A 10,062-nucleotide genomic window follows, 5' to 3' on the forward strand; every position below is an offset into this window, starting at 1 on the left:
GCCGAAAAATAGGGAACAAAAAAAATTTCCTTCCTATCCGTTCGAACTCGCCTCGAGTTAGAAAATTCGAAAATAAATGCAAAAAAATTTGAAAAATTGAAAAACATTATCCAGGCTTAATTTCAAGACGAGACGGGTAAGGACAGGCCGGAAAATAGAGAACAAAAATAATTTCCTTCCTATCCGTTCGAATCCGGCCCGAGTTAGAAAATTCGAAAATAAATGCAAAAAAATTCTAAAAATCAGAAAACATCATCCAGGTTTCATTTAAGACGAAACAGATCAGGATAGGCCGAAAAATAGAGAACAAAAAAAAATTTCTTTCCTATCAGTTCGAACCCGACCCGACTTAAAAAATTCAAAAATAAATGCAAAATTTTTTTTTAAAAAAAAAAAAAACATCATCCAGCTTCATTTCAGGGACGAAACGGTCAGGACAGGCCAAAAAAAATAGAGAACACAAAAAATTTCTTTCCTATCCGTTCGAACCCGACCCGAGTTAGAAAATTCAACAATAAATGCAAAAAAATTTTAAAAATTAAAAAACATCATCCAGGCTTCATTTCACGACGAAACGGGTCAGGACAGACCGGAAAATAGAGAAAAAAAAAATTTTCTTTCCCATCCGTTTGAACTCGGCCCAAGTTAGAAATTGAAAAATAAATGCAAAAAAATTTTAAAAATTAAAAAAAACATCATCCAGGCTTCATTTCAGGGCGAAACGGGTCAGGAAAGGCCGAAAAATAGAGAACAAAAAAAATTTCCTTCCTATCCGTTCGAACCCGACCCGAGTTAGAAAATTCAAAAATAAATGCAAAAAAATTTTAAAAATTAAAAGAAACATCATCCAGGCTCCATTTCAGGGCGAAACGGGTTAGGACAGACTGGAAAATAGAGAACAAAAAAAATTTCTTTCCTATCCGTTCGAACTCGGCCCGAGTTAGAAAATTCAAAAATAAATGCAAAAAAATTTTGAAAATTAAAAAAAATATCATCCAGGCTTTATTTCAAGACGAAACGGGTCAGGACAGGCCGAATAATAGAGAACGAAAAAAATTTCCTTCCTATCCGTTCGAAGCCGACCCGAGTTAGAAAATTCAAAAATAAATGCAAAAAAATTTTAAAAATTAAAAAAAACATCATCCAGGCTTCATTTCAGGGCGAAATGGGTCGGGACAGGCCGAAAAATAGAGAACAAAAAAAATTTCCTCCCTATCCGTTCGAACCCGACCCGAGTTAGAAAATTCAAAAATAAATGCAAAAAAATTTTAAAAATTAAAAAAACATCATCAAGGCTTCAATTCAAAAAGAATCGAGTTTGGACAGGCCGAAAAATAGAGAACAAAAAAAATTTCATTCTTATCAGTTCGAACCCGACCCGAGTTAGAAAATTCAAAACTAAATGCAAAAAAATTTTAAACATTAAAAAACATCATCCAGGCTTCATTTCAAGACGAAACGGGTCTGGACAGGCCCAAAAATAGAGAATAAAAAAAATTTCCTTCCTATCCATTCGAACCCGACCCAAGTTAGAAAATTCGAAAATAAATGCAAAAAAATTTTAAAAATTAAAAAACATTATCCAGGCTTCGTTTCAAGACGAGACGGGTCAGGACAGGCTGAAAAATAGAGAACAAAAAAAATTTCCTTCGTATCCGTTCGAACCCGGCCCGAGTTAGAAAATTCGAAAATAAATGCAAAAAAATTCTAAAAATTAAAAAACATCATCCAGGTATCATTTAGGACGATACGGGTCATGACAAGCTGAAAAATAGGGAACAAAAATAATTTCCTTCAAATCCGCTCGATCCCGACCCGAGTTAGAAAATTCAAAACTAAACGCAAAAAAATTTTAAAAATTAAAAAACATCATCCAGGCTTCATTTCAAGACGAAACGGGTTAGGACAGGCCGAAAAATAGGGAACAAAAAAAATTTCCTTCCTATCTGTTCGAACTCGCCTCGAGTTAGAAAATTCGAAAATAAATGCAAAAAAATTTGAAAAATTGAAAAACATTATCCAGGCTTAATTTCAAGACGAGACGGGTAAGGACAGGCCGGAAAATAGAGAATAAAAATAATTTCCTTCCTATCCGTTCGAATCCGGCCCGAGTTAGAAAATTCGAAAATAAATGCAAAAAAATTCTAAAAATCAAAAAACATCATCCAGGTTTCATTTAAGACGAAACAGGTCAGGATAGGCCGAAAAATAGAGAACAAAAAAAAATTTCTTTCCTATCAGTTCGAACCCGACCCGACTTAAAAAATTCAAAAATAAATGCAAAAATTTTTTAAAAATAAAAAAAAAAACATCATCCAGGCTTCATTTCAGGACGAAACGGGTCAGGACAGGCCAAAAAATAGAGAACAAAAAAAATTTCTTTCCTATCCGTTCGAACCCGACCCGAGTTAGAAAATTCAACAATAAATGCAAAAAAAATTTTAAAAATTGAAAAAACCATCATCCAGGGCTTCATTTCAAGACGAAACGGGTTCAGGACAGACCGAATAAGAGAAAAAAAAATTTCTTTCCCATCGTTTGAACTTGCCCAAGTTAGAAATTGAAAAATTAAATGCAAAAAAATTTTAAAAATAAAAAAAACATTCATCCAGGCTTTCATTTCAGGCGTAAACGGGTTTCAGAAAGGCGAAAAATAGAGAACAAAAAAAATTCCTTCCTTCCGTTCGAACCCGACCCAGTTTCTTAGAAAATTCAAAAATAAATGCAAAAAAATTTTAAAAAATTAAAAAAAACATCATCCAGGCTTCATTTCAGCGTAACGGGTTAGGAAGACTGAAAATAGAGAACAAAAAAAACATTTCTTTTCCTATCCGTTCGAACTCGGCCCGAGTTAGGAAAAATTCAAAAAATAAATGCAAAAAAATTTTGAAAATTAAAAAAAAATATCATCCAGGCTTCATTTCAAGACGAAACGGTCAGGACAGCCGAATAATACGAGAACGAAAAAATTTCCTTCCTATCCGTTCGAAGCCGACCCGAGTTAAAAAATTCAAAAATAAATGCAAAAAAATTTTAAAAATTAAAAAAAAATCATCCTGGCTTCATTTCAGGGCGAAATGGGTCAGGACAGGCCGAAAAATAGAGAACAAAAAAAATTTCCTCCCTATCCGTTCGAACCCGACCCGAGTTAGAAAATTCAAAAGTAAATGCAAAAAAATTTTAAAAATTAAAAAAACATCATCAAGGCTTCAATTCAAAAAGAATCGAGTTTGGACAGGCCGAAAAATAGAAAACAAAAAAAATTTCATTCTTATCCATTCGAACCCGACCCAAGTTAGAAAATTCAAAACTAAATGCAAAAAAATTTTAAAAATTAAAAAACATCATCCAGGCTTCATTTCAATACGAAACGGGTCAGGACAGACCCAAAAATAGAGAATAAAAAAAATTTCCTTCCTATCCATTCGAACCCGACCCAAAAGTTAGAAATTCGAAAATAAATGCAAAATTTTAAAAAATTAAAAAAACATTATCCAGGCTTCGTTCAAGACGAGACGGCGTCAGGACAGGCTGAAAAATAGAGAAGAAAAAAATTTCCTTCGTGATCCGTTCGAACCCGGCCCGAGTTAGAAAATTCGAAATAAATGCAAAAAAATTCTAAAAATTAAAAAACATCATCCAGTATTATTTAGGCGATACGGCAGGACAAGCTGAAAAATTAGGCGAACAAAAATATATTTCTTCAAATCCGTTCGAATCCCAACCCGAGTTATGAAATTTCAAAACTAATGCAAAAAAAAATTTTAAAAATTAAAAAACATCATCCGGCGCTTCATTTCAAGACGAAACGGGTTAGGACAGGCCGAAAAATAGGGAAAAAAAAAATTTCCTTCCTATCTGTCGAACTCGCCTCGAGTTAGAAAATTCGAAAATAAATGCAAAAAAATTTGAAAATTTGAAAAACAGTATCCAGGCTTAATTCAAGCGAGACGGTAGGACAGGGCCGGAAAATAGAGAATAAAAATAATTTCCATCCTATCCGTTCGAATCCGGCCCGAGTTAGAAAATTCGAAAATAAATGCAAAAAAATTCTAAAAATCAAAAAACATCATCCAGGTTTCATTTAAGACGAAACAGGTCAGGATAGGCCGAAAAATAGAGAACAAAAAAAAATTTCCTTCCTATCAGTTCGAACCCGACCCGACTTAAAAAATTCAAAAATAAATGCAAAAATTTTTAAAAAAAAAAAAAAAAAAATCAAATATAAAAACTAAAAAAAAAAATCTTCACACTCCCAAAAACATCATCCAGGCTTCATTTCAGGACGAAACGGGTCAGGACAGGCCAAAAAATAGAGAACAAAAAAAATTTCTTTCCTATCCGTTCGAATCCGACCCGAGTTAGAAAATTCAACAATAAATGCAAAAAAATTTTAAAAATTGAAAAACATCATCCAGGCTTCATTTAAAGACGAAACGGGTCAGGACAGACCGGAAAATAGAGAAAAAAAAAAATTTTCTTTCCCATCCGTTTGAACTTGGCCCAAGTTAGAAATTGAAAAATAAATGCAAAAAAATTTTAAAAATTAAAAAAAACATCATCCAGGCTTCATTTCTGGGCGAAACGGGTCAGGAAAGGCCGAAAAATAGAGAACAAAAAAAATTTCCTTCCTATCCGTTCGAACCCGACCCGAGTTAGAAAATTCAAAAATAAATGCAAAAAAATTTTAAAAATTATTTAAAACATCATCCAGGCTTCATTTCAGGGCGAAACGGGTTAGGACAGACTGGAAAATAGAGAACAAAAAAAATTTCTTTCCTATCCGTTCGAACTCGGCCCGAGTTAGAAAATTCAAAAATAAATGCAAAAAAATTTTGAAAATTAAAAAAAATATCATCCAGGCTTCATTTCAAGACGAAACGGGTCAGGACAGGCCGAATAATAGAGAACGAAAAAAATTTCCTTCCTATCCGTTCGAAGCCGACCCGAGTTAAAAAATTCAAAAATAAATGCAAAAAAATTTTAAAAATTAAAAGAAACATCATCCAGGCTTCATTTCAGGGCGAAAAGGGTTAGGACAGACTGGAAAATAGAGAACAAAAAAAATTTCTTTCCTATCCGTTCGAACTCGGCCCGAGTTAGAAAATTCAAAAATAAATGCAAAAAAATTTTGAAAATTAAAAAAAATATCATCCAGGCTTCATTTCAAGACGAAACGGGTCAGGACAGGCCGAATAATAGAGAACGAAAAAAATTTCCTTCCTATCCGTTCGAAGCCGACCCGAGTTAAAAAATTCAAAAATAAATGCAAAAAAATTTTAAAAATTAAAAAAAAATCATCCAGGCTTCATTTCAGGGCGAAATGGGTCAGGACAGGCCGAAAAATAGAGAACAAAAAAAATTTCCTCCCTATCCGTTCGAACCCGACCCGAGTTAGAAAATTCAAAAATAAATGCAAAAAAATTTTAAAAATTAAAAAAACATCATCAAGGCTTCAATTCAAAAAGAATCGAGTTTGGACAGGCCGAAAAATAGAGAACAAAAAAAATTTCATTCTTATCAGTTCGAACCCGACCCGAGTTAGAAAATTCAAAACTAAATGCAAAAAAATTTTAAACATTAAAAAACATCATCCAGGCTTCATTTCAAGACGAAACGGGTCTGGACAGGCCCAAAAATAGAGAATAAAAAAAATTTCCTTCCTATCCATTCGAACCCGACCCAAGTTAGAAAATTCGAAAATAAATGCAAAAAAATTTTAAAAATTAAAAAACATTATCCAGGCTTCGTTTCAAGACGAGACGGGTCAGGACAGGCTGAAAAATAGAGAACAAAAAAAATTTCCTTCGTATCCGTTCGAACCCGGCCCGAGTTAGAAAATTCGAAAATAAATGCAAAAAAATTCTAAAAATTAAAAAACATCATCCAGGTATCATTTAGGACGATACGGGTCAGGACAAGCTGAAAAATAGGGAACAAAAATAATTTCCTTCAAATCCGTTCGATCCCGACCCGAGTTAGAAAATTCAAAACTAAATGCAAAAAAATTTTAAAAATTAAAAAACATCATCCAGGCTTCATTTCAAGACGAAACGGGTTAGGACAGGCCGAAAAATAGGGAACAAAAAAAATTTCCTTCCTATCTGTTCGAACTCGCCTCGAGTTAGAAAATTCGAAAATAAATGCAAAAAAATTTGAAAAATTGAAAAACATTATCCAGGCTTAATTTCAAGACGAGACGGGTAAGGACAGGCCGGAAAATAGAGAACAAAAATAATTTCCTTCCTATCCGTTCGAATCCGGCCCGAGTTAGAAAATTCGAAAATAAATGCAAAAAAATTCTAAAAATCAAAAAACATCATCCAGGTTTCATTTAAGACGAAACAGGTCAGGATAGGCCGAAAAATAGAGAACAAAAAAAAATTTCTTTCCTATCAGTTCGAACCCGACCCGACTTAAAAAATTCAAAAATAAATGCAAAAATTTTTTAAAAATAAAAAAAAAAAAACATCATCCAGGCTTCATTTCAGGACGAAACGGGTCAGGACAGGCCAAAAAATAGAGAACAAAAAAAATTTCTTTCCTATCCGTTCGAACCCGACCCGAGTTAGAAAATTCAACAATAAATGCAAAAAAATTTTAAAAATTGAAAAACATCATCCAGGCTTCATTTCAAGACGAAACGGGTCAGGACAGACCGGAAAATAGAGAAAAAAAAAAATTTTCTTTCCCATCCGTTTGAACTTGGCCCAAGTTAGAAATTGAAAAATAAATGCAAAAAAATTTTAAAAATTAAAAAAAACATCATCCAGGCTTCATTTCAGGGCGAAACGGGTCAGGAAAGGCCGAAAAAATAAGAACAAAAAAAATTCCTTCCCTTCCGTTCGAACCCGACCCGAGTTAGAAATCAAAATAAGCAAAAACAATTTTAAAAATTAAAAAAACAATCCAGGCTTCATTTCAGGGCGAAACGGTTAGGACAGACTGGAAAAATAGAGAAAAAAAAATTCTTTCCTATTCCGTCGAACTCAGGCCCGAGTTTAGAAAATTCAAAAATAAATGCAAAAAATTTTGAAAATTAAAAAAAAATACACTCCAGGCTTCATTTCAAGACCGAAACGGGTCAGGACAGGGCCGAATAATAGAGAAACGAAAAAAATTTCCTTCCTATCCGTTCGAAGCCGACCCGAGTTAAAAAATTCAAAAATAAATGCAAAAAAATTTTAAAAATTAAAAAAAAATCATCCTGGCTTCATTTCAGGGCGAAATGGGTCAGGACAGGCCGAAAAATAGAGAACAAAAAAAATTTCCTCCCTATCCGTTCGAACCCGACCCGAGTTAGAAAATTCAAAATAAATGCAAAAAAATTTTAAAAATTAAAAAAACATCATCCAGGCTTCAATTCAAAAAGAATCGAGTTTGGACAGGCCGAAAAATAGAGAACAAAAAAAATTTCATTCTTATCCGTTCGAACCCGACCCGAGTTAGAAAATTCAAAACTAAATGCAAAAAAATTTTAAAAATTAAAAAACATCATCCAGGCTTCATTTCAAGACGAAACGGGTCAGGACAGGCCCAAAAATAGAGAATAAAAAAAATTTCCTTCCTATCCATTCGAACCCGACCCAAGTTAGAAAATTCGAAAATAAATGCAAAAAAATTTTAAAAATTAAAAAACATTATCCAGGCTTCGTTTCAAGATGAGACGGGTCAGGACAGGCTGAAAAATAGAGAACAAAAAAAATTTCCTTCGTATCCGTTCGAACCCGGCCCGAGTTAGAAAATTCGAAAATAAATGCAAAAAAATTCTAAAAATTAAAAAACATCATCCAGGTATCATTTAGGACGATACGGGTCAGGACAAGCTGAAAAATAGGGAACAAAAATAATTTCCTTCAAATCCGTTCGATCCCGACCCGAGTTAGAAAATTCAAAACTAAATGCAAAAAAATTTTAAAAATTAAAAAACATCATCCAGGCTTCATTTCAAGACGAAACGGGTTAGGCAGGCCGAAAAATAGGGAACAAAAATAATTTCCTTCCTATCCGTTCGAATCGGCCCGAGTTAGAAAATTCGAAAATAAATGCAAAAAAAATTCTAAAAATCAAAAACATCATCAGGTTTCATTTAAGACTAAACAAGGGTAAGACAGCCGGGAAATAGAGAACAAATAATTTCCTTCCTATCGTTCGAATCGGCCCAGTTAAGAAATTCGAAAACATTGCAAAAATTTAAAAAAAAAAAAACATCATCCAGGCTTCATTTCAGGACGAAACGGGTCAGGACAGCCAAAAAAATAGAGAACAAAAAAAATTTCTTTCCTATCCGTTCGAACCCGACCCGAGTTAGAAAATTCAACAATAAATGCAAAAAAAATTTAAAAATTGAAAAACATAATCCAGGCTTCATTTTCAAGACGAAACGGGTCAGGACAGACCGGAAAATAGAGAAAAAAAATTTTCTTTCCCATCCGTTTGACTCGGCCCAAGTTAGAAATTGAAAAATAAATGCAAAAAAATTTTAAAAATTAAAAAAAACATCATCCAGGCTTCATTTCAGGGCGAAACGGGTCAGGAAAGCCGAAAAATAGAGAACAAAAAAAATTTCCTTCCTATCCGTTCGAACCCGACCCGAGTTAGAAAATTCAAAAATAAATGCAAAAAAAATTTTAAAAATTGAAAAACATCATCCAGGCTTCATTTCAGGGCGAAACGGGTTAGGACAGACTGGAAAATAGAGAACAAAAAAAATTTCTTTCCTATCCGTTCGAACTCGGCCCGAGTTAGAAAATTCAAAAATAAATGCAAAAAAATTTTGAAAATTAAAAAAAATATCATCCAGGCTTCATTTCAAGACGAAACGGGTCAGGACAGGCCGAATAATAGAGAACGAAAAAAATTTCCTTCCTATCCGTTCGAAGCCGACCCGAGTTAAAAAATTCAAAAATAAATGCAAAAAAATTTTAAAAATTAAAAAAAACATCATCCAGGCTTCATTTCAGGGCGAAATGGGTCAGGACAGGCCGAAAAATAGAGAACAAAAAAAATTTCCTCCCTATCCGTTCGAACCCGACCCGAGTTAGAAAATTCAAAAATAAATGCAAAAAAATTTTAAAAATTAAAAAAACATCATCAAGGCTTCAATTCAAAAAGAATCGAGTTTGGACAGGCCGAAAAATAGAGAACAAAAAAAATTTCATTCTTATCCGTTCGAACCCGACCCGAGTTAGAAAATTCAAAACTAAATGCAAAAAAATTTTAAAAATTAAAAAACATCATCCAGGCTTCATTTCAAGACGAAACGGGTCAGGACAGGCCCAAAAATAGAGAATAAAAAAAATTTCCTTCCTATCCATTCGAACCCGACCCAAGTTAGAAAATTCGAAAATAAATGCAAAAAAATTTTAAAAATTAAAAAACATTATCCAGGCTTCGTTTCAAGACGAGACGGGTCAGGACAGGCTGAAAAATAGAGAACAAAAAAAATTTCCTTCGTATCCGTTCGAACCCGGCCCGAGTTAGAAAATTCGAAAATAAATGCAAAAAAATTCTAAAAATTAAAAAACATCATCCAGGTATCATTTAGGACGATACGGGTCAGGACAAGCTGAAAAATAGGGAACAAAAATAATTTCCTTCAAATCCGTTCGATCCCGACCCGAGTTAGAAAATTCAAAACTAAATGCAAAAAAATTTTAAAAATTAAAAAACATCATCCAGGCTTCATTTCAAGACGAAACGGGTTAGGACAGGCCGAAAAATAGGGAACAAAAAAAATTTCCTTCCTATCTGTTCGAACTCGCCTCGAGTTAGAAAATTCGAAAATAAATGCAAAAAAATTTGAAAAATTGAAAAACATTATCCAGGCTTAATTTCAAGACGAGACGGGTAAGGACAGGCCGGAAAATAGAGAATAAAAATAATTTCCTTCCTATCCGTTCGAATCCGGCCCGAGTTAGAAAATTCGAAAATAAATGCAAAAAAATTCTAAAAATCAAAAAACATCATCCAGGTTTCATTTAAGACGAAACAGGTCAGGATAGGCCGAAAAATAGAGAACAAAAAAAAATTTCCTTCCTATCAGTTCGAACCCGACCCGAC

Source organism: Quercus lobata, chromosome 1, assembly GCF_001633185.2.
Source record: "Quercus lobata isolate SW786 chromosome 1, ValleyOak3.0 Primary Assembly, whole genome shotgun sequence".
Classification (NCBI taxonomy): domain Eukaryota; kingdom Viridiplantae; phylum Streptophyta; class Magnoliopsida; order Fagales; family Fagaceae; genus Quercus; species Quercus lobata.